Source organism: Molothrus ater, chromosome 1 (assembly GCF_012460135.2).
Source record: "Molothrus ater isolate BHLD 08-10-18 breed brown headed cowbird chromosome 1, BPBGC_Mater_1.1, whole genome shotgun sequence".
Taxonomy (NCBI): Eukaryota; Metazoa; Chordata; class Aves; order Passeriformes; family Icteridae; genus Molothrus; species Molothrus ater.
Genome location: NC_050478.2, coordinates 63,629,500 through 63,655,553, shown reverse-complemented (window position 1 = coordinate 63,655,553; position 26,054 = coordinate 63,629,500). Strand labels below are relative to the sequence as shown.

General features: G+C 40.9%; 1 non-coding gene across 1 annotated transcript; it reads left to right on the top strand.

Moving 5' to 3' along the window:
- The first annotated feature begins 24,330 nt into the window (after positions 1–24,330).
- TRNAY-GUA (transfer RNA tyrosine (anticodon GUA)) lies at positions 24,331–24,420 on the top strand. The gene is given in 2 exon segments: positions 24,331–24,367; positions 24,385–24,420. It is a non-coding gene; the product is annotated as a tRNA-Tyr (tRNA).
- Positions 24,421–26,054: the final 1,634 nt, after the last annotated feature.

Here is a 26,054-nt window from a genome sequence, read left to right as displayed (position 1 = left end):
AAGAAAGAAAGAAAGAAAGAAAGAAAGAAAGAAAGAAAGAAAGAGGCACTGCTGAATCTGAACATCTCTCCTGCTAAGCTTGGAGCAGCACTGCAGTGATTTTAAAGAAGACAAGTAATTAACATGCCTTTCTGTTGGAGATCAAAGTGAGGATTCTGACCCTGAGATTTAACTATGGAAAATCACAGGCAGGAGAGTGACATGGCAAGTTTTTGATTAAAAAGTTACTTAAAATATTCCTTATGCAAAGACAAATCAATATTTTCCTGGAATAGGCTCATGTGGAGTGTGCATGTTTTGTGAAAAGTAATTGTGTCAGACTAGGAGATCAGAATTCAGCCTTTACAAGAGATCTGACTCAACCCATGAATGAAGCTGCTTGTGCAAGGCTGAGCCCATCATTGAAAAGTGGACAGTTCATACCAATCTCCCAACTGTGAGGTCACTCCTTGAATCTGCACAGCTCACCACGCATAATACACTCCCCAAAATTCTGTAAGACAGATCAGGATTCAGATTCCGTTCTCAACCCCGCCTGCAGTTTCTGTCTCATAAAACAGATAAAAAATTGGGGTGTAGTTGCACTTTTCCAGAAATACAGGGTTACAATGAATCTCTGGCTGTTTTCTGAATAATTAACAATGAATCACTGGGTTGTTTCTTTTTTTTTACAGGTCTCAATGCATTCACCATATGCCAGGTGTCGCAAGAACATGAGAACATTTACCAATTTGAAACTGGCTAAACAGCTTCACACTGGCATATCTAGTTTGTAGTAGGAGTCTTGAGAGGGAACTACTTGAGTTTAGCATTCCTAGTATGGATCAGATACTCGCATCTTCTTCAGCATAATTATCCACCCCCACCATCTCATCCTTTCTATATTTCCCAGTAGGAGGATCAAAAGAAAGTTAGTTAACTGCAGCATTCACCAGATAATCCAAAGGAGGCATTAATCAGGAAGACAGCATTTCCAAATAATTATATCAGGTGTTGATTCCAGATACTTATTTATCTGATTTTCCTGTGATTGTCAGTGTGGCATTTCTCAGCTTAAATCCTAATAAAAAAGACTCCCTGCTTGAGAAGAGTTGTTCTGGAAGGGAAAAAAGAGAAAGGAAGGAAATGTACATCTTCTTCAGGACACTTGCTGCCTACTGATAAATTTTAATGGAAATTATTATTCTTGGCATGTGATAATACTTGGTGAGTTGCTGAAAAAACAGTAAGCAGAAAAGTATCCTAATTTTGTATGTACATACACATATAGTTATGTAAGAAAGACACTTAGGCTTACTTTCTTACTGTAGAATTATTAAACTTGTTTTCTATTCCTCGTGTCAGTCATCTCAATCTTTCTTTTGTTCCAGGTGACCACCAACAGGTCACTAGGAGATAGTCTCTTTTCATCAGGGCATTTCCACCTGTTCTGCTTTGACAGTGTCAGTGCTATCAGTGGGTGTGTACAAAATGCAATCACTGATTTGGATTGGCCAACAGCTCAGGAAGTTTTCTGTGAGGGAGGCTGGGGGAAGGGGAGGGAGTTGGAAGAGGTAAACAGATGGAAAGAGGCAGATAACACAATGATTTAAGCTTCATTATGTACAAAACTAAGCTGAAGATGATGACTGCTGGTGATTACCATTAATGAAACTTTATCCAGAATACAGCAATGAGATGTGAAAGGTGCAGTGACAACAGTGATGCATTCAGGATCTGTGGTAGTGATCTCTTCCTCCCACTTCCCCAGTTAATTGCAATTCTAATAATTTTCAGTATCTATTTGTTAAAAATTGTAATTGCTGGCCAAGCTGGACTCACCATTCAAAGTCCATTGAATTCCTTGCAGGAGGCTGAGATTGATGTGTGTTGAATCCTAACTCTCTTTCTGCATCGTTACAAATGTGGGCATCCTATGGAAGCATGGAAATGCTTCTTTCTCAGACTTCCACAGGCTATTCACCCTGTCTGGGAGATAGTAAGAATTGGCATCATAGTTGTACTGCATTAGCCAGCTTCTGGACATGCTGCAGCTGACAGTTTTATCTTCAGAAATACACCATCTTTTTTTTTTAGTAGAAATGGTAAGGATATGTCTTATTTTGTATGTGGTATCTAGATGCTCTAGGTCGGTTGGAGATACACACTGATACATTGCCATTCAAGGAGATGTATGCTGAAATGTGTAGTAGGGACTAGGTGTCTAGAAAATAAATGGTACCTCATTACCCCTGAGTACCATAGCCCAGAATTACATTTTATTTGCAATTTGCTGTGGTTTTTGTTGAAATCTAAGTTTTGATATACTGTACGGTACAATGGAAGATAGTGAGTAAATAGGGAGAAATTTAATTCTGAAAGAGGGCAACCTTTTTAAATTAGACTGATAAATCATATTCTTCTTGGCAACCAAGCACCTGACAGACACTTCAAGTCAATTGGACCTGCAGAGGCTGCTTTCAAAGGAAAGCTGGCCAATGGAAGTTGCTGGTGTGAAAATAACCTTAGACACCTTAGTTTGGAAATATTTACTAACATTTTTATCCTTTAGCTGGATTTTTTTTCCCAATATATTAAAAACAGATTCAGGAGTTCTGCAAAGCTGTTTCAAGAAGCTTAACTGAACATTTATTTTAGGTCTAGGAAGCAGATTCTGGATGGTGTGGCAGAGACATATGTAGAGGCATGTAAAATGAAATTCTGTATGTTTGCAAGTGTCAGTCAAACCCGTAGTGCCCTTTAGCTCACATAATAAAGTTGCTGTCCAAGTGTCTCTGCTTAAGAGAACTCAGCATTTAAATGTCCATTTCAAAATTGATTTGGTTGAATAATGCTGTTCATCTTGTCTGGGGCCCAACATGTCCTAGAGGAGAGTAAAAGGAGTGTTTGCCTTCTAAATGTTGTCAAACCAGAAAGAATGATTGTTCCTCACTTTTCCATATGTCAGCATAATAGATGCTTAGTCATGCAAATCCTTATTACTTGGCAGTTCTGCAGCAGGGAGAAACAGAGCATTACCATATTTTATCAGTGTTTGTAGTTAAAAGCCTTTCATTGTGCTTTTTAAGAACAGATGTCAAGACAATCTTGAAAACATAAATACATGCTGAAAAATATTTTTCTGACTTAAAAAAGGGGAAAACCACCCCCTAGTTAGTTGAATGTGTTAGTTTTCATTTCCATAAAAAGACATGAACTGTTTATATGCTTCCTCCAGCTTCCATGGCGGGGGGGGGGGGGGGGGGAATAAAACAATTATTCTGTTAATGACAGATTGTATTTTACTATTATTTAGTGATTCTGCTAAGTGGAGTAGTATACTACAGAGTTTCAAATCATCAAGGATTTCTTAGCCCTTTATGGGACTACAATATGTTGTAGTATGTTGAGTAAATGAGCTGTGATAGAGCAATGATTTACTCCTGTAGTCCACAGACACACATAAAAACTGAGCTTGAGAAAAGCTGGCTCTAGAAACGCTAGCAAAGGGGAATGCAGATGTCAGTCACATTTAAGGTGCTCCTTACAATGACACAGAGCCAGGTTTATTAGGGACAAGGCCTTTTCCATTCTTGTCTTTTCCTTTATGGAATAGCGTCGACCATGAGAAGACACGTTGGGTAATGACTGCTGGCTGTATCAGAACAGATGTAGCCATGACTCACCAGGGTAAGAACGGGCTGGATCACAGTCACCTATTTCTAGAAGTGGTTTCTTTGGAAGTGAAGTTTTCCTTTCTGCCTTCCTTATGTGGTAGTAACTCACCAGCCTACTGGTTCCTATGTAGGAATGTCAAGAAGGGGGTTTAGATGCTCATTTCTGCTTTAGATGCTCATTTGTGCCTCTGTGCTGCATTCTGGTACTCTGCTGAGGTTGTGAACAGTGATTGCACGATAAAAATAATTTGATGCCTGTTTCAGATCATCAGAGGAATGAATTAGAGCTTTTAGCACAGCCTCAGTCATTTGTGTAGGTATGCAGAGAGCTGTTGTGCTGGGCCTCATCTGGATTACCAGAAGGCTCATTTTAGGAAGTATCAATTATAGGTGAAACTGTGAATGCCACCTATAGTTAAGCCTTGCTTGACACTTCCCATCACAAGACCCAGTTTTCAGTTGCTTAAAGATTTGTCAAATGTATTTAATTTGGACTGAAAATGTACAGACTGGAGACTGGACCTGGAGGAATATCTAAAGTTTCCAAAAATGTATGCTTTTTTTTTCTGAGAACAAGTTTAAGAGAAATGTGTTGCTTTTTTGCTTTTCTTAAAAATAAACATATAACCAATGATTTGGAGAAAGAATTCAGTACTTGGGAGGTAGAAGCAATGTGTCTCAATGTTGTCAGGGTCCTGGCTTTCCAAACCTCCTAGTGCACATGCAAGAAGAATTTGAGAACTGTTAAAACATAGAAGGGATGTGATGGAAAGTTATTCAGTTGTGGAGATTTAAGGGAAACTACTTAATACATATGTGTTTTCCAGCTTGTCATGATAAAATCTTTTCACCTGTGAAAATGAAGGGGCGCTCATCACAGGATCATATACGGGTGATTTCTTGCTGGAAAACACTCGAGTAGTGCAAGGATGGCATGACAGAAAAGTCAACAGACATTCAGAAGTCTGCCTTTGTAGCAAGTCTTGAGTACAGCTCAGTAAATATCTGTATTTCTGGTGTTTAATAGAGAATAGTAAGAATAAAAAAAAAAAAAAAACAAAAAACCCCAACAACCTGAACATTCTCTTATGTAATAATTAGCATCTAGTCTGTTCACTGAATGCGGAAATGGCTTTGGGAAAAATAGTCATGTCATCCACAGTCCCGTATGTAATGTGTATGCCAAGGGGCCTAAAATGCAATTGTCTGGGAAATCTTGTAAGGTTGTAAGTTTTGAGTGATTGACTTTGTATCTGTAATGTTCTTTTAATATGGTTATTGGCGTACTTGCTACTTGGTATTATCTGTGACTCAAGCAGTAGAGGAGGTAGAAAAATGCATGAAATAAAGTAACTCCACACTTGAGGAAAGAATCAGAAAATTTGTTTTTAAAGCCTTGGATAACTTCTGTTTTGTCTGCAAAATATTTTTGTTTTCTTGGAAAAAGTCTAACATAGCAATTTCACTTGGATATGGACACCATCACATAAATAGCATGCTGTGTATGACACTTTCTGCAGCTTAATCAATATCCTAGCATGCCAGGAATAAAAAACAGAAAAAAATCCCTCAAAAATCAACTGTAAATTCAATGCATCACTTAATTGGTGATATATTGGAATTTACTCATAGATATATATTATTTTTAAAAGAGTGAGAAAATAAACCTTGCTTTATACAAACATCATAACTATTCACAAAACATTAATAATTTTTTGTTGATGAAATTCTTGAATGATGCATTTTCTTTTATTAACTAGCCAAAGAATAGTGCATCTATATTCTTAACAACAGTTATCACACACAAACATATAGCACTTTTCATTCATTTCAAAGAACACTGCAAAAGTTTCACTCTTTTGTAGGTGAGAAAACAGCGAAGAAAGGTGAGGCACGTGTCTAACATACTGAATTCTGCCCATAGCCTGGTGGGTCCCAATATCACTGCATCGAGCTGCTTTTTGTGTATCCTCAGATGGTGTATCCTTACAGGTGTCAAACAGGTCTGCAGGATGCTCTCGCACAGGTGAAATAACACGGATTTTGCTTGTTGTTTGGAAGAGCACAGAATTGCAAAAGTGATTTGAAAGCTAGTCAAAGCAAAAGGATGGAGGAGAAATAGGACTGTAGCTGGCTAGCACATTTAACACAATTGTCAGTGTTTAATTAGGAGGCACTTAAGGTTAAATATACAAGCACGGGGTTGGGGATTTGATCTCTGGTGCTACACAAAAAGGTGAGAAAATCTTCTGCCCTGACAAGAAGTTGTGAGAACTTGCAGCCTTGCGAACACTGGAAGTTTAAAGGTACAGTCAGGCACGAACTCTTTCAGCAGCCGTGCTAGTTAGCTTAAACTGTCTAAATAGTAGTGCCACTCACTTTAACTTGAAGTGGCTGCGGGAGTGTTTCTGTAAGCAAGCTCTGTCAACAAATGTGAGGGGGCAGTAACCTCTGCAAAGAAGTGATGATCAACAGCTGGGGCTCTAACCTTTCCCCAGCATGTCTGTATACAGCAGGGAACATCTGTCCAAAGCCTAACTTCCAGTATTTACAGAACAAAGGTATAGTTTGTTTAACAAAATTGCTTGTATTAGCTAAATAATGGTATGTGCTTTGATTCTGCTGGTGCTAGAACCACACGACTTCTACTTTCCTTACTTAATTAGCATTAATTTATTCAGAAAGATCATGATTTGGATTTTCAGTTTCTTTATTTAAGTAAAGAAAATGGAGCTTAGGTCATGCAAGATTCTCTTAGCTTCGGGAAAAAAAATCCTTTCATGTTACCCGTTTGAGCTTTTTTTCATCAAACTGTGTAAGGATCAAGACTGTGTGTGCATAATATTTAGTGATAAAATTCTCCCAAAACATGTCACGATTTATTTGGTATCATTTCGCTATGCCAAGCAGATGAGAGTATTCACTGCTCCCATTAAGTGTTTGATGTTTAAACACATGCTCTTGAAAAATGAGCAGTAGAGAAAGTTGCTTCCTACACTTCAAGTCTTACTGGGTGCTGATATCCATTAATTTCTTTACTCACAAAATGGCATCATGAACTTCAGCTAGACAGATTGCTCTTTTGATTTAAGAAGGACCAAAACAGCATCCAGAACATGCACAGTGCCATAAGAAACTTCAGTATATCATGGTTCTTTATGTCACTAATTTGAATTTAAATGCTGTGTTATACTTATTTTCATAAATGCATAGGAAATGAGTTTGAAAAGTTCGGGTAAATGATCCATGAAAATAATTTTCTTCTCTTTTTTTGTTGTTTTTTTTTTTTTTTCCCTTCCCCTGAGAGTTGTTCTAGCTGTATTTGTGTCTATGAAAATACAGCACCTGCCAAAGGAGGATAAGATCAAGCTGAGTGTTGATTCCTACCCTTACTCCTGGGCATTCCTTGGTTAAATCATGCATTTGTTAGCCATAGAATAAGTCTGCATTGAATAATCCTTGAAATAGCCTGAACCTTGAGCAAGAGCATTTTATTATACAAAAGGAGACAGGCAGAAGAGCTCTTGTAAATATGTTGTCTACTGCCAGAATACAAATATGTAATTTGTCAGTGTGTTTTTGTGACCGAGAGGAACAAAAGTTATTTTAAACACCTCTCCTTTTTCCTCCTCCTTTTGAGGTTATGGCTGTAATGAAATACCCCAAGTGTCATTTATTCCTCTCTGCTCTGCTTTCAGTATGAGTCCCCACAGCAACAAACAACATCTTTTGTGGAAAAAGGGTATCTGGAAACTATTCTGAGTACTGCAAATGGTGAAATAAGGATGACAGAAAAAGAAATAGAATAAATGGTGTCTACTGAGAAAGCTTCCATGGAACTGCTGAGTGAGGATCAGTGACGCTCACTCACATAATTATGAAACTCAGTGAAGATGAGCTGTCGGGAGATCTCTAATCAGATAGTGCAGCCAACCCCAATAGATAACATTTCCTACCTGCACTACCAAGGGGTGTTACCTTAGAGAAGTTGGTGTGTTGTTCTCCCAGTGAAATGGCCAAGAAAATATATGGACAGATTAAAAAAAACACATGGAAAGCTTTTGGGGTGAGTCTGTTTGCGTGTGTTGTATTCAATTCTACGTTATTCAGCACAGTTGTAAAGAAAAAGGTTTTGTGCTATCTGGAAAGCTGAAAAGTGGGTATATACCCAGTAGATGAGCTTTCCATCACAGTTTCCATTTGCCTTGATTGTGCCTTTTGGAAGATGATGATATTAACACCTTGTCCTTACTGCTCTCCTTTGTACACATCACAGAAATAAGAGTGAAAAATAACTTTCACTATTTGCAACTTACAGTTTTAAACATCTCCTTTTGCACTTGGGGCAGCAAGTTATGTTGTTGTATAGAAGAATTCTCTATTTACTTTGCATGTAGCTGTTCTTTTAGAAGATTATTTTTTTAAAGTGTTAGTGGTGGCCATCAGATGGGTCTTACATCTATGGAAAGTCTGGGTTCTGGGTAGAGATGTTAAATGTGCTAAACAGTTTTCCTTCAGGCTAAATGATAGGAATATTTAAACATGTCTTTAGCTGCTTGTAGGAAGGCAATAATAAAGCAATGCGAAAGCTGAGCAGAATCCAGCTACTCAGTCTGAGACATCGTTCCAAATGCAGCAGAAGAAATGTCAGGTAAGAAGCTGCAAGCATGGCTTAGGAGCAAGGGGGAGGAGTCAAGGCCCTTTGGCTCTTCTGACTCACTGGCCAGGAAGGCGTGGGCATGCTGAGCAACAAAAATGGCTGCTGTTGTTTGTTTTTTGTTTTTACTTTGAGTGGTTATATACTTTGCAAACAGCATTACACAAAATACAGCTGCCATGAACACCTGTTCATGTCATCATCATCTGCTTCCTTCTCAGGCATGTAGCCTGTGGCTAGAGCTGCACAAACAGCCTGGCAGCATACAGGTCTGCCACCAGGTCATGGCAAATCATTTTGAGGGATAAAATGTACTGTCTCTGCTTTAGAAAGATTTGAGATGCAATGGCCAGAGAAGCAACACGAATAACTTTATTATCCTTGGCACAGGCATGAAAATAACAGAGACCTCTCCTCTCTTTAAGGAAGCAGTTGAGAAACTTTGATGAAAGTTCATTTGTTATGTAGGAAAAGGACCAGATGGCTTGGAGATCAGGTATATGGAGAATGGAGCAGCATTTACACTTGTAGAGATTGCCCAACTCAACAAGACATCCCTTTGCATTGCTGCAATTCTTTCCAGGTATTTACTTGAGAAGTAGTTTGTGCAGTACTAAAGTCCAATGACTGCAAAGAGGATCTGTTGAAAATGTGTGATCCAGCAAAATTCAGGGTGGGTGCACTCAAAAGATGATAGCTGCTTGTAAGGTTGGACCAGAAATTACACATGAGGAAGTTAAGAAGGGAAAAACTGAGCAGAACATGGCTGCCAGTAATCCTATTAAAACACACCTAGGAAAAAAATGTGCTATTTTATAATAATTTTTTTGATAATAACATTGATATTTATTACTATTACAGCTGGGATAATAGCTGGGGTTTCCATAGATGTCAGTGGGAGCTGTGCATGATTCTGAGGTGTGATGCTAATATCTTCAATTAAAAATGCACTGGGTTGCAACAACAGTGAACATTGTGAATACGGAAATAAAACCCAGCAGCAAGCTGTAACCTGCCTGCACCAAAGTCAGTGAGGAAAAGGCATGTTGTACTCTATTATTTGTAAAGTAGAACATGATTGAACAATTAAAGGCTTGTGTCACAGTGGATACACATAGGGAAAACACTGCAACCTTGATAGTCTCTTCACACACTAGGTACAATGAGCTACTTTCTGTGTGTGTTGTGTGTGTGTGTGTGTGTCTTGTTGTGCTAGGAGCCCTGCTGAAATTATGGAATAAAATGGATAGGCACGTTTTTTAGTTATTGCAAAACACTCTAGGATCTTCAGAAGAAGGATGCTCAAGAGCTGTGAAACAGCTTTTATTAGGCCAGGGGGGTGGGGTAGTGAGGGGATGGAGAATGATACTGTGGGCCCTGGTGCAGACAGTGCTTGTTTAAATCTATCACATCTGAGTGGGGCGCTTGGAGACGTGTTTCATGCCAAGAGTGTGAAACCTTGTTGAGTAAGTTAAGCATCAGCTGAGTCAGGTGTACGCTTGTGTGCAGCTTGCCCTCTTCTCAGCTCTGTTACTCTACAGCCTGGGAGACTTAACTGAGAACAGAGAAAACTTGGCAGTGGAGCTGGTTTCTTACCCTGATAAGTTGTAACAGACACATGGGTGATACTGCCTGTTAATTTAGAAGGCATTTAACACTTAATCATGGTTGTCTAGTACAAGCCAGAAAGGACACTACTTTCTGCAGCCTCTAATTGGGTGCCATCAGTAATATAAGCCTAAAATTGTGCCAGTCAGCAACTGTATTGCCTAATCAGCATGAGCGTGTGCCCATTGGGGATCAGACACAGATAAGCGGGAGAGAGGAAGAGAGAGATCTGAACATATCTACAAGATGAGTGGCATGTCAGGAGCATAGAGGATGTCTAGATTTATGTGCTTTTTGGCAGCACTAGTGAGCTATTAATCGTTTCTCATGAATAGGGCTCTTGTAAATCAGAGGTAGGAAACACTTTTCATGGATAATCATGGCAAAAATGTCAGCTTTGCTAGTTGGTCATATGCTGATAGGATGCTTAGCTCTGGAGCAGACTCAATCTCACGCATAAAATCAAAATAGTGCTTCCTTTACATGATGAGTCGAAAGGAGGGAGACAGCAGAGAGGTGAACTTCCATCAGTATTTGAAAAGCAGAAAGCTAATATGTGGTAATAGAAATGGAGACCTATATTTTTTTTAAGGTGAAGCTTTAGTGAGGGAGCCAGTGCTGGGTTCTAGTCAGCATCTGGGTAAAGCGTAACACATTTAATAAGGCACATTTTGCCTCATTTTAACAGCTGGCTGATCAGTTCATGGTTTTCCTTTACTTTTATTGCCCTGCAATTTACTGTATATGGCCCTTACGTGCAAATACCTCATTAGTCACAGGGTTGCATATTTCATGAAGCATACTGAATGTGCTGTCAGAATTAAATATTGTCAGGATAACAAGCAAGGGTGGGGTTTTTTAGCTTTATCAGTGAAGGCAACGTTCAGGGTGAATAGAAAAGCTGGAAAGAAAAACACGGAAGGTTTCTCTTCAAATTGTGCAAGGCAACAGGCTCTGGTGTATAAAATCCATCACTCAAGGGCTGACATTTAGAGATCCCTTGGAAGTGAGTCCTGTGTGAGGCAGGTGGGTGAGAAAGCTTCACCCAGGGTTTTCCAGGGCATTATTTGCTGTAACCAGTTGGAGCTAAAAATCTCAGTGGCTAAATTGGGATTAATGCAAAATAGTGCTTAGGTTACAAAGAATGGTGTTCTCAAAGTGCTTTTGGCTTAAGAAATCTCCTAAGGTTCATTTCCCTAAGTGAGCATCCCCCCTTCCCTTCCCCAATTTGTTCCGCTGGCCCCCAGTCATATCCTGTTTCTCTATAAATTAGCAACATGCAGAAATGGAAATGACATGTAGCTGTTGTCCAAGTTAATGCTGGTCCCAACCACACTGGGGAATAGTTTTGGGCACAGCCTTGCATAGCATCTTTAAGGGTTCTGCCCCACACAGGTGTTGGGATGGAGGCTGCCAGGTGATTGTTCCTTGGGATAGAGGTTGCCAGGTGATTGTCCCGCACTACCAGTCCAAACACGCTGAACTAACGATCTATGGGAGACTTTTAACTGCATTTCCTGGGAGTTGTGGGAAGACAGTCCAGGCTTTTGAAACTCCCTGGGAAACATCCATAAATCCCTGTGAATCACAACCATTTTAAAATCCCCTTTCAAATTAGAAGTCATGGGTTTTGTTCAGAGGGAAAAAAAAAATAATTTACTGTTTTGGAAAGCACTTATGAATTAGCTTGTAAACAAAAGTATCCTGACAGTGACTGTCAAGTGCCTGTGTTTTTCTGTATTTGGGCCAGCCCAAGACAAATTGAGTCAGAGCTGGGCTTGAGATGGGGATGTGTTGGCTCTAGAGGCATCTCTGCATTTGGTGTTGTTGGTCTGTTTAGTGCTGCAGACCCATCCCGAGATTTCCCGTCTTTTCCCTCAAACATCAGTTGAATCAGATTGGACTGTTTCCTTCCACATGCCTAGAATACTGGCTTGTATTTTTGGGGGCGATTTTATTATTACTTTAATTTTTGCCTTTTTCAGAGTTGTGAAGCTTAGGGTAACCCCATTATAGTTATGGGGATAAATTTGCCCTCAGATAACTTTTATCCACCAGAAGAGGAGATTTCAGCACACTTGGTTTCTCAGCAGTCCTAATTTGCTATTGCTTGGCAGTGGGCAATCAGCCAGAGAGCAAACGAATCCCCTCTCCTTCTCCCGCTTACTCAAAATTCAACATGTCCTGTCCACAATTCTTCTGATTTACAGTGTTCCTGTGGAGTATGCAGTTCAGGACAATTGAAAAAACATAAACCAGAGAACATACTTCTTTCAAGCAGGTATCATTTTTCAGCATTGTTTTTCCTTTCTAGGTTTTCGGTCGTTCCTCTCCTTCCCACCTTCTGCCACCCCTAAAACTTTCCTAATAAGTGTTACTTAATTCATTGTTGTGAAATAGCTTGTCTGTTTAATATTCCCAGACCTCAGTAGTCATCTTAGAAGTTCTGTAGTTTCTATTATCACTGTGTCAAGAGTGAGATTTAACTACCAATGAATTTTGGGTGATGTTGAGAAAGGAGTGGGGTGAGAGTAAAGCTGTTATGCATATAAAATATACATAATACACTATACATAGTACATTATATATATAAAAATATACTATGCTGACCTATTTTCAATTTTTTTTCTTAGATGCAGGCTGACACATTTCAGCTGTCCTTTTCTCTTGTTAATTTAACAAATTTGATGCCTTTCAGATGCAAGTCCATGAAGCAGATTGTTGCCACAATTCAGTCCTGCTTCTCCTTTCTCCGCTCCTGGCTTCACAGTCGTACCTTCCTTGCACTGTCATCCCTCTTTCTTGTCCTAGGAGGCTCTGTTGAAGTGTTTGCTTTTGCTGAGCTCAGTGAGTTGAAGTGGTGCTGGGCTGTCACAGAGGGAGCAGCATGAGGAGGTTGGGAGAGGGGGCTAGAGGGGAAGGAGATGAGCAGGAGGAGGGCTGGGAGAAACAGAGCTGGCTGTTTAATTGTCATAATTTTACCTGCCCTTGCCAGTGGGTCTGTGCAAAGCCCCCTGAAAGTATTTGCCCAGGGATAGGGGAAGGAGGCCAAGTCTGTGTGTCAGGGCCCTGACCCCCCTACCTTGGTGGTGCAGAGTCCATCACCAGACAGTGGAGCCCTACTCCACCTCCGTGGGGATGTTGCCCCACCGTTGTGTGTGTGTCCCATGTTGCCTTGGGCCTGCAGGGAATCAATCGGCAGCCAAGCCCTTACATTTTGGAACAGTGCTTGGCACAGTCCTGATTAGCCGTGAAAGCAAAAGGCACTGCTGCTTTTCGTTTCAATTTCATGTGCCTCGGGAACATGTGTGTGTCTGCATTCTCAGAGCCATTACCTTCAGAAAATATCACTCCACTTATAAAATAGCACTTTTAAAACCGATTCAGATACTTCTAATGACTTGTAACTTGAGTGCCAAATGGAATAGGTAGAGCAGGATATTTTTCATCAAGTTCTTGTTAAAAAGAATGTAAAAAACATTAATTGATACAAAGTCATAAAGATCTGGGCCTCCAGTTATTCCTAGAGCCCTTAGGGTGAAATTAACCCTCAAGTAGAGGCTCTTTTAAGGCTTTTACAGCATGCCAGTCCCATGGGGGGATCTGAATAAAGATGTATTATGGAACAATTTTGCTGTATAATTTTCAAGTTTAGTGTCTGCCTGTATCTTTTCAGTGTTTAGCTGACTTATGATCCTGCAGTACATATACTGATCCTCAATCTTAGACAGATTGAGAGTTGTAATATAAAGCCAGATTAATAAATTTGTCAACTTGATAAAAAACTGACCCACAATAAAGCAATACTTAATGTTGAGTATATATAGTCTATAAATGTTTATTATCTACTTATTATAGAGGAACCTGAGATTAGTGTGGTAGCTATATGCTATAAAGTATAATTATACATATATACACGTCAAATTATGTGTATAGATGTGAGCATATATTATTTTTAATCATTCTTAGGAAAAGTCAGAGAGAATAGGGTCAAGAATTCCACCAGTTTCTCTCAGTCACACACTGAGTAAGCATGCTCCCAGTCCAGACTAAAGAAAATATTGCCATGAATTAATATGACATTTCTTACTGAAGAATGTAACTTCAGAACAAGAATTGCTGCTTGTGCTTTCTTATAATGCTCCCTGTGATTTGATGCAACTTTTCCTCTGTACGTTTTCTTTAATTTTTATGTTTTATGTGAAGGCTGAACACACTGAATTTGTTTGTAATTTGGAATTTAAAGCAAGGCTCTTTGTTAAAAGCCCAGAGGAAGTTTCCATATGACTTATGGGCCATTTGGGCTCAATTGAATTTAATGGGTTTCAGCTGCACCTCCACAATGGCTTTGAAGGAAGTGAAGGGAGATCTATAGGTCTTAATTGCTCAAGACTGGCTTGTTTCTCTTGAAAAGGCTGTTTGCAAGAAGCAGGTTGGGAGTATTAAAGTATATCTCCTCAAAGGACCTGCCATTTGAGGAAGAGGCTAGGATGAAAATAGCTTTAAGAGTTACCTGGGAGCTGAACTAGGCAATCTGAACTGGTCCACGAGAAGTTCTTCTTTGTTTGCTTAAAAATAATCAAATAACTGGAGGGCAGGGCAAAGCCAAACTTCCTTTATAGTCCTTTCAAGAAAGGAGCGGAGATCTTGGAACTGACAAGATAAATTAGGTTGAGACCAAAAGAGAAACCCAAACAGATAGTTCCCTTGGCCTCTCATGCTGGCTGACAGACATGAGTGTTTGAGTCAGCAGGTGAACCATGACTTCTAAGACCAGTGGTTTGTTTATGCTTCCACTGTACAGAGCTTTCCAGTGGAACAGAGCAAACCTAACTGGGCAAGTTTCCATTTCAATTGCACATTTCCTTCTGCATGTGCAGCACCAACTGGCCTTATGGATTGTTGTTACTAAGTTTGTTAGGCTTACCCCTGGATTCACATTAGGAGGTGTCTGACCCATAAGAATCTCCTGTGACCCTGTTTTCCAGGCAGGCAGGAGAACATGTGAAATGCAAAGTGAGGAATATAAAGGAGCTACTGTCTTACTCAAGATAAGCCATGAGACTGCATTACAGGAAGTTAACCTTTGGTGTACTCTGTCATTTTGTCCAGCATCATACAGGCAAGTAGGAAGGGGACATTCTCCTGAGGTATACGGCAGATGAATGCCAGATGGTACTGTCATAATACACAAAAAATAGCTAAATACCTACTGGTTGTGTTCAATACAAATGGAACATTTTTCTTTTTCTGAATCCTGCAGGGCAGAACTCAGACAAGCATCTTAATGCAAACATCACAGTAACTGAAATGTGAAGCTGAAAATCCAGAGAATTCTCCAAAAGCTTTAAGTACCTTTTTAGGCTTCATTCATGTTGGGCCTAATGGATCCTCAAAGGGGAGAATGGTTTATCAAAGACAAGCATTTTAAGTACCTTGTGTTTATGTGGTAGGTAAATGGGCGTTTGTTGTATTTGAATTGTTTCTGAATATGCAGAGAAAAATATCAGGCCACCATCAGCAGCCGCATTTCAGTGAGGCAGCAGTGCCTAGCTGGGGGGAAAAGTGTTTTCTTTTCCCATGTTAAAATATGTTCATTTTAATTTCCATGCAAAATTATAAGAATAAAAATATGCTGCCCTTTAGGGGAATGGCATTTTGCTAAATACCATGCATTGCTACAAACCTTAGATGTGAAGGGCCACATGCAAACATTTACATAGAAGAACTTTATGGATGTGTAGCTGGGTCTCAATCTTGCAGGAAAAAATATTTCTGACAGCCTGGCTCTTTCAAGCTATGACATTTATTGCCTGCAGATAGAGGTGTGATGTTGTGACAGAAATTGAATGGTTGGCTCTGCCTTTCATTTCTTGTCCTTAAATCCTTTTCACCTGGCATTATGTAGCTGGTTTTCCTAATATATGAGTTTGCTATTAGCAATGCACTTACAAATGCATGCCTCAGTCATTATTGTCCCGCATTCTGACCTATTCAAGATTAGAGAAGTCCTCCTCTAAGCTTTCCAGAAATGCTGCTAAAGTTTGTCTGTTCGATTTCTTTGGTGGTTGCATCTTCGTTCATTAACTAGGGTAGCTGGTGTTGAAAACCAAACAGAAGGTAATGACAGACCACAGCAAGCTGTCTGTTGCTGCAGATGGAGGATACCTCTAGGATTTGGGTCAGAAAACACTTGGCAAGCATGCCTCTGAATTCTTCTTGTCACATGTTAAAGAAGTCTGCTTAGTGGCAGGGGTGCAGAAGGAAGCACAAATCTTAAAATGGCTGCAATACGATTTTTTTTTGTTTGTTTTATTTTTGTTCAGCATCAGAGCTGTTTAGAGCGTATCTTGCCAATTTATTCATACAGTTGCTGTCGTGGGTTTTTCCTGATTCTCTGCTTTCAGGACTTCCTCCCACCCCATAATCCCATTTGAATTTGCAGTGGCAGGAAAAATGAGAGTTACTTATACCCCCTTTTAGAATGGGACCTTGCAGAGGTACTCTAAGAAGCCATTTGTTTTCTTTAAACATAGCTCAGCTTCGCACAGGCGCTCACACACATTCTGATGGTTTCCACTTGAAATTCCTCATCTAATCCAAATAGTTCCCAGCCTTGACTGTGGAACTGTGAAGGGGCTCCCCCGACTCTCTGCTCCGCCGGCCGCCGTGTGGGTCTCGGGCCAGGACAGGCCGTGTTCACAAGGTGTGCACTGCTCCAAACCTTTCTCTGCTGCTTGTGAGAAGAAGCAGAACGAAGTCTGAGGGAAGCCTTGGTCCCTTTGGAGATTCTATCACACGCTCTGCTGCCTTGGACAGAGTAAATTTGAGGTTTGCAAGCCAGGTGTATTTAGAGATGGCAGTCGGGGGATACGTGTGGCCTGGACGGGAGGCAGGAGTGAATTGCACCATTAAACTGTCTGTATCCTCTTCCTTACTCTGCCCGTGTAAACTACCACACCCTATTGTTTACAGCTCTTCAGCACAGCCTTTTAAACAAGCTTTTAACAAACACCTCTTTCTTTTCCTCTTCTAGGGCATGCAGGAGTTATGTAAGGATGGTGGCAGAGCTGTTGGGCCTACTGCGCTGCTGTAGCTATTGCCTCACGGCCTCTTCTGGCCCGGCAACCTCTTCTTTAGGGAATGTTAAAAACTGACAATGTCCCAACGCCTCCCTTTCCCAAGAAATAGTCCCTTGGTACTACTGAAGCTGCTGTGGCTGTAGGCAGGGGAAGAAGATGCTGCAGGCATGAGGCTGGCCTGGAAGGAATGGCCATAGAGGTAGGAAAACATCCACATTTCTTTCCAGGTCCTGGAAATGCTGAGATTGTATTCCCTTGACTCTGTCACATTGCTTTATCTTTGTGGGGTCCTGCAAATTTATTGATTACAATTCAGTATACCAGCAGCTTTTTTTCATATTTAACCAGTAGGAATTATTTTGCTGCTCTACCTCCTTTGTCTGCATATCATCTGGAGAAGTACTTGTTGTGTATATACAAGTAGACCAGATTTCTTTATTTGTATTGCCATACCAGTTGTGTTGCTCATTGTTCCACAGGCTTACATTAGGCTCTATAGAGGTACAAAATCATAACACTTCAGAGAGGCACATTTAAATAGATCATATCCATTTATTTAGTTAGGGAGGGAAGGAAGTTTTCTTTCATGTTTTCAATAATACATATTATTTTTGTGTCTCAAAACCATGAAAAAGGGGAAAAAACCCATAATAAACATAACAAATGAAAAGACACAAAGAGTTTTGCCCAAGAAGCTCACAAATTAAATTTAAACTGAGATAGTAAAACAGATTAAAAAACAGAAGAGAAGCAGTAGGGTAAGAAAGGACAAGGGTTACAGAAATAAGATTACTTGCAGTCCATGCTGTATACCCTAATACACTTCCTTGTGCCCTGCTCTATCCCCAGATGCTGCAGAGAAATGGCCAAATATTAGCTCCCAGGAGCAGAGAACAGTTTGTGTGGTGTTTGTTTTTATAGTGCCTAGTTCAATGGGACCCTCATCCCCATTTGGGGTCCCAGAGTCCTGTGGCAATACAAACAACATCCACAAAGTAGTAGCAGTAAGATCCCTTGGCCCAGTCCCTTTCTCAGTGCTGTATCCAAGCCTAACCTAAGAAAAGGGAAAGATTATACAGCTTGTAGGGATGTAACCATTACTTTAGGTGTTTGCTCTTACTTTTTGAAGTTTGCTCATCCCTTTCAGAAAGGATGTTTTGATCCTTTGAAATTAAATATTAACCCTACTCCTTGTTTGATGCTTAGTGATATCTGGAATGTTTGGCTCTGACTATGTAAAGGTAGGAATACCAGAAAAGACATATTATCTGGGCATAGGTTTGTAACCCAACTCCTGACAAGGAAGTAGGAACACAACAGATTTTTTTTTTTTAAGATCATGGTAGCTCTCAAGAATAATTTCTCAGAAACTCTGATCCTTGCAGAAGAGGCATCAGAAAACACTGACCAAAGGTTTTGCTTCTGATAGCTGAGGTGAAGCCCAGTTTTGAAACTGCTGCTGCCTGGACTGCTGAATCCCAGTAGGTCCAGGTCTGCTATGGCCCAGCAGAATTTGCCAGGGTCAAGGAGGTCAGTAACCTCATGGGCTATGTATGGTCTGCTCCCTCAGATCAGTGTGTGCAGTTGGCTGCAATTCGCTGTTCTCCAAAATTAAGAATAACTTGAAAAAGTCAAACTGTGTTTAGAGCTTAGTTTTACATGCGGTCTGAGCCAGCAATCATGCCTCAGACATGCATCTAACATATTCTGGCTGCACTGTGAGGTGTTAAAGTTTAGCTGGAAAAGAGCTTAAGTGCTGCTGCTTCACTGGTTTGGGCCCCACAGTGGCCATCTTTCTCCACTCCTTTACCTGTTATTAATCCTTTAAGTCCAGCTCCCTCCAGAAACATGAGCTCTTATGGAGCTGGTAATTCTTATATGTCCAAGTAATGCGGATTTACATCAAGAAGACATGGTCAGAGTTTGTCTAATTAACTTCCCATCACTATAGCCAAGCCAGAAATTTAAGGTACAGTAACTCATTTTATGGTCACTCTATCTGGCACTGAATATAGATTGGAAGAATTCTTTGCTTAAGCAAGATGTGTGGTAATATTGTTATGCTATATTAAAGTGCTCTTTAAAAATAAATTATATTCTCATGAGTGTGAGAAGCACATATCCCCTACCACAACTTGACACAAGCAAGTTTTCTCCTTACCCAGAACTGCTAAATTCTTCCGTAAAGAGAAAAAACAGCCAAAGAGTTGTATCCTAGTCCTTTTTTTTTTTGCTTGTTTTTGTTTTGTTTTGGTTTTTTTGTAACCCCTAAAGTATTTGGTGTTGAGTCTTCAGAAAGGCTAGATAAAGCATTAGCTATGGGTAGAAAAACACATTAGGAACCACACCAGTTCATCAGGGCTGTGCATGGACATCTCCCAGTGCTAAACCAAGCCTGCGTATCAAAAAACGGTCCCAAATATTTAGGACAGAAATATTCACTCCACTTGTAAGTGCTCTTTTTCTTCTGGGTTTTCCTCTCAGCTTCCAAAATCTGCCCCTTAAATGCCACTTATGAATGGAGAAAATTATGCACTTTCAAATTCTCTCCTGGGGACTGAGGGCTCATATCTCTCCCTCTCACACTGATACTGTAATTTCACACTATTTTTTTTGCCAGCAGTTGAGCCTTTCCTCATTGTGTATGACAGGCATGTTTCATTTTCATTAGGGCTTTTATACTTGGAGAGGCCTGATGAGCAGGGGAAGGGAAGTGCCTGGATGGAAGCACTGCCACCTGAAGGGAAGCAGTCACAGGACGTGGGGGAGCTCTGCTGTGTCCCAAATAGTGCCACTTTTGTACTCTGCACTACTGCCCTCCCTCAGGTGATGCAGGGTTTTGCTGCCACTGAAGCTTCCAGTGAGGCCACAGCATTTACAACTGTTATGGCAAAGCAGTGAGGACACACAGAGGGAAAAACTGCTTAAACAAACAAACAAACAAACAAAAAGGGCACCGTGGTACTTGTTGGATGGAAACTAAGCTAACCTACATAGGGGTGAGGCTCTCTGATTTACAATTTGCAGCAGCTAGGAGCTAGTACATTGTATCTGTGTAATGTCATGTCCCAGCTGTGGTTAATTGCCACCCAAAAATCAAAACTTTCTGGGCTGATCGTCATCAAAGAAAAGTTCACTCATTATTAGTCTTGTCTTTCACCAGGAGATGGGCAAGACTTGGAACTCTTTGTGGGAGAGAGGACAGGAATGCTGCTCGCTGCATTTTGTAACTTGACTTAACGTGGGTGAACATTTAGTGTTGAAGAATAGTTTGATAACTACATGGAGGGTACTTCTTTCCATGCCTGCTGATGGCATGAGCTCTCAGGCACTTGTATCATCCCTACTGGGTTGTGCAATCTGGATCTGTTATCTGGGGACTGCCCTGGGACTTCAGCTTTTGTGTGTTAATTGCTTATGGAACTGGCCATACATAGGAAGAAAATGGAATTAAAAATCTGTCTGATAAGAGAGTATTTTCTTTTTCTTAAGAACAACCCCAGACCTATAAGGTTGTTAGGTAGAAAAATTCAGCATACACAGCTCAGGTGCTGAATACCCAAAGGATACTTCCCTCTGGATGTCTTGCTGTAACAGAACAGCATCAGAAGTATTAAATGGATTCTCTGAGCACAACAAAAACGGGTAGCTGTAAGCAATGTCCTATAAACTCTGTGTTTCTGAAATGCAGTCCACACTGTGGGGATGCAATCAAACTTCCTTTATATAAAACCTTCATGTACTGTCCCAGTTCTTTTCTTTCTTCATTCCCACCTTCCTGCCCTTTGGCATTCATTCGCACTGGCATTATTAGACTTGTCTCTGAAGCTGGCCCAAGAAGTCCTACATATTATTTACATCACAACAGAGCCTGGGGGCATCAGACAGGACTGGGGGTCTGTTGTGCCAGCTGCTATTCAGCCTTTAAGTACCAAGGTAGTCCCTGGCCCAAAGCGATTTCTATCTTGAATTTTAACAGGTAGACCAGAGGGAGATGATTGTTTCTCTGATGCTTCAGACTCTAAATTCAAGTTGCTGTGAGTAGTAGTCTTTAAGGAAACCTCCTCTTCTCTTGTAGGAATAACAGCACAAAGCTGCCAAATTGAGGTACCCTGAGATCATCCCTAGCTGGTGGTTTAGAAACCACAGCAGTCAACCCGTGGCATGTAACACACACCCAGACAGGAATAAAGTGAATGCAGAGATTTCACAAATTTATTGTGAGTCCAGCCTTATGCTCCTATTCAGAATATGTGTGTATTTCCACCTCAAAAGAAGAGAAAACAATTCCTGCAAGTCCTTCAGAATAAATAATATTTTAAAAATCTTTTCACTTGGAAAAAAAAAACAACCGAAACCAAACTAAAAACCTTTAAACCATTTAAGGCCACCTTAGAAAGTCACTCTGTAAGTATACAAAACACTGGAGACCATCATATGCTAATCTGAGCTTAACAAAACACATAGCATTACCAAGTGTAATTATACAGTCCAGCTATTAGTAGCTTTACCTCTGGCTGTTCTCCATCCTGCTTTCAAGCTACATCCTTTCCTTTCATCTTATTCTACACCACATGAAACAGGTGAGCTGTTCCCTTTATATAGGAAAGGGCTATAAATAAATATAGCTCAAGGCTCCAGTCACATGGCTCTCAAAGCTTGATATCTTCATTTAATCAGTTAAAAGAATCGAATTAATCAGAGATCTTTCATGGACTCCATACCAAATTTTAATTCTGTTAAGCATTCAAAGCTTACGAGGTAAAAAAAAAAATCAAGAAAAAATTAATTAATTTTTTTTAGGAATATCTACTTTGAAAACCTGCCCTGGAGGGTACATTTGTAGTTTAGAATATCTTTCACAAATCACCCATATATCACTGCTAGCAAGTTGCACAAAAAGACATCTCCAATGCTTTTTATTGTCAAGGCAACACTGTGGTTTCTGCATCCCATTTGTTCATGCATAGATAGTAACAGCATCTACTTTTTATCTGATCATTTGGATTTTTATCTTGACTTCAACCACTACTGATTTCTAACAGGAGAGTGCAAATTGTTTAGGGTTATCTTCACCAGTAACAACTTCTGACAGCTAAGAGATGGTGATACTAGCCCTAAAATGTCTGTGTTTGTTACCTTGGATTAGATGTCAGTGCCAAAGTCTTAAACTGGGTAGAGCATTAATTTTCAGGTCTGGGGTCCTTGAATGTGTGTGTGAGAACTAGTGGATTATTTTTTAGGGGTCTGTGAAAGGTAACTCAGATAAGGCAGACTCATGACAATGGGTTTAAATTGGCTTGAAAGGAGCCTGAAGCACCCCTTGAAAATGCTGTGGGGATTGCAAACTGGAAAAGATCCCTGGGGCTATGCTATCTGCCCTGATTTAGGAGCTTGGGTCCTTGTTGTCTGTTGTGCCATTCTTTCTCCAGTGCAAAATTAACCCCACATTCTTGCATATGGGTCCACCTAGGCCATCTGACCCCAGAGTGTGCAGATGTTGCCCCTTCAGGCAAACAGCAGTTCTCTTTTCTCTTTCTCTCTACCATATGCTTTTCTTTACAGCATCAGCTGATACGTTGCTGATGGGTGAGTGACTGTCATGACACACCAGGATTAAGCCTCTGAGAAACTGCAATAGTACCTTGTAGATAAGTCAAATATTTCCTGACCTTCCTATATTCCCAGGAAGACATCCTACTGCATTTGTTTTGAGGTGTGTGTTGGTTTTAGCAGTGAAGGAGCATTGAGAAGTCTGTTAGTATGAAAATAAATACAATGTGTGTGCGTGTTTGGTTGTTAGGATAAAGAGCTGTATTTTCCAAACGGAGATGTACTTGGTGATAGTTTTTGCTGTGAGTCCATCTGCTCTGTGGAATCAGCCTCCTGACATGGACATCGCTGTTGTGTTCATTTGCTAAAGACCTCTGAAGAGCAGCTGGTCCGACCTCTTGCTCCAGACAGGGTAGACTTTAAAATTAGGTCACGTTACTCAAGGCTGTGTCAGTCAAGCTTTGGAAATTCCATCCTCTGCAAAGATTTTGCAATGGTAAAAATTTTTACTTTCATGGTATTTTTCTCCCTTTGTATCTCAACAAGATTTCTCTGGTGGCAGCTTGTGCCTATCACCTCTCCCTGCGTGCCTCCAAGCAGAGCCTGGCCCTGCCTTCCCTATACTCTCCCATTTGGGAGGTGCAGGCTGCAGGATGATCTCCCTTCATCCATCTCTTCTGCAGGCTGAATGGGCCCAGCTCTCTGTGCCTTCCCTCCTCCACCCTGTGCTCCAGCCCCCTCACCATCTTGGTGCCCCTCCACTGGACTCACTCCATGATGTCCATGCCTGCTTTATACTGAGGAGCCAAGGTGGGCCACAGCGTTCCCAATTCAAGCTCATAAGCACTGAATATGTAGGAATAATCACTTCCCCCAACCTGCTGGCTATGTGCTTTCTGCAACAGCCCTGTGTTTGGGGCTGAGTCACAAGGAAGAGGTGGAGGTTAGCATGGGTTAAGGATGGATATGCTGTAGGGCACTGAGGTAACGCTGCTGCACACACTCCCATCACAAGTAGGATGGCATGGTTTCTGCAAACAGGGTGTCTGCTCACAGCTTTGTGCCCCACCCTGCTGCTCAGACAGACAAACGCTGGTGAATCACTATAATTCAGAAGAGTTTAGTTTGCTTTCAATTGCCACAGCTGTGAGCTGCAGCACTCAGATGATTCACAGAGGGTTCAGCCTTCCAGGCCCAGGGGCTGGGGAGGCCACTGGTTGCAATGCAACTTCATCTGTGTTTGAGGGGTCTTAGATGCACTGAGGGAGTTGGTTGTATTTGAATTGAAACCACAGTGGTTATTTCTTTCTGTCCTTCTTTTCTGTTCCTCTGCATTCACTATGGAGGCTGCCAGGGAGGTGTTAACTGTTTCATTTGCTATTTTATTATTTGATTTGGCTGGAGAACTGTTGTGGAGAATAGTGTGGAGGGGAGGTCTCCCTCTATTCCTGGTTCAACTTAGGAAATGTGGCAAGGTCACCAAAGAGTGGGCAAATTTCTTTGTCAAGCTGTAGACATATTTCATATGGGTCATGAGAAGAACTCCAACCTTAACGCTACCACCGCCAACAGTCTTACAAGAGCTGTGAACTATTTGGCAAAGGAAACTGGCAGTTTTGTAACCAAAATCCAATTTTGCAGGAGAGTTAGCTTTGTGCCTTTTTTTGGATACTGTTTTGCTGTTGTGAAAAGCAATACATATGGAGACCCATTAAAGCCTAAGGCTATTTATTGTTGATGCAGTCTTGACTCATTCTTGGCATTTCTTTACCTTCCTTTGATAGCTCAGCTGGTAGAGCGGAGGACTGTAGCCTGTCTTTGTAGAGTAATCCTTAGGTCGCTGGTTCAACTCCGGCTCAAAGGAAAGATTTTTGAGGTTTGTTTTCAGTTTTGTCTTTCACTTTTTTCCAGAGTTTACACCTTTGTAGAACATCCCCTTCCAACCACTCTATACCCTGTGAGAAATTTAGTCTATTTTCTTTCTCTGATTCAGATGGTTGTTACAGCTGTGGTGCTGTGACCAGTGTCACTTCTCTATGAACCATTCATTCAGGAGTTGGACTCAGTGATCCTTGTGGGTCCCTTCCTACTGAGAATATTCAGTGAAATCTAGCTTATCAGTTGATGGCCATCATAAGAGATTCTCTTCCTGCAGAAGCTCAAAACCTACAGACCCTCGAGAACTGGAGCAGACACCTGGTGCAGAGCTTGCAAAGCTTCTTTTACCTGAGTGGAGTGTGGAAAATGGGGGCAGGTCCAATTATTGGAGCACCCTTGTTGCTGGTTTCACCTCTTTTCCTATCTCACTCTTTCATCTTGAAATTGTGAGGTTTGAGTGGGGCAGTGGGGAGCTAAGAGAGCTGGGGACTAAAAATGGGAACACTAGGATCATTCAGGTCTTGATACCTGTCTGAGACGCTGACTACATGTGACAATGATCATTGGCCTCCTGAAAGGGTTGTGAATACCACTGGGCATGCTGTCCTGAGGTATATAATTTCCAAGAACTATCCATTTCAATGGAGAATTATAAAGGTTGGGGCTGGTATAAAAGAAATGTTTAAGAAAGAGAGCTAAGAAAGGTTAAGAAGGCATTTTAAGGACTCATTCATACAGAAACTTTCGGAGAATAGAAAACAGGGCACTGCTACCTGTTAAAATTTTGTTTCACACAGGAAACTGACTCACTTTCACAAGACACAATGAGTTCTGAGACGTCTGTAAGAAGCTTTATTAAAGAAAAGATTAGAGGGTTTTATATGTTTACATTAGACGAGATGACATTAGGGATCTAAATCCCAAAGCTCATGCAAAGCTTCTCATGCAAAGCATCTCCTCATGCAAAGTGCAGTGCTAAGCTGAACAAAGGTAGAAGGAGGTGGCAATTTTGTTCAGTTGCTTACCTTTCATTGTGCTTAGTAAAAAATATTTTCTAGTAGTTGGAGCCAAATACATCAAGAAACCAGCTAGAATGAATAATCAAGCGATTATATGTAATTCCAATATTCTAAAAGGTTGGGGTTTTTTTTTACTAATTAGCGTCAGATCAATGACCATCGATCATAGTACAACACTGGTTTCCTTTGTCCTTCCAAACCCAGCTGCATTAATTCCCCTTCAGCTTGCAAAGCAGTACAGACTTACAGCCTCATAACCATAATGGCTTTTCGGCACAGGGAGGCACAGGACAGGAGGAGGCAGTTCTGCCTCTCCTCCCAGCAACAAAACTAGCTCGCCAGGCCCTGGGGGTGGGCAGGTCATCCCTTTATTCCTTCATAGGTCCTCCCACAGCAGCATGGGGTTGTAAAAGCAGGGGTGAGAGAGGCAAGCAGATTCCTTTGCAGTCCTGATAGGACTCCTAGGGAGGAGGATGCACAGCAGCATCACCTGCACTGGGAATCTGGCAGTCAATTTATATGAGGAGGCAGAGAGGGGCCTGGGTGAGGTCACAGGAGGAACTCGGGTATATTTGTAACTAACCCGGATTAGAAATCTGTC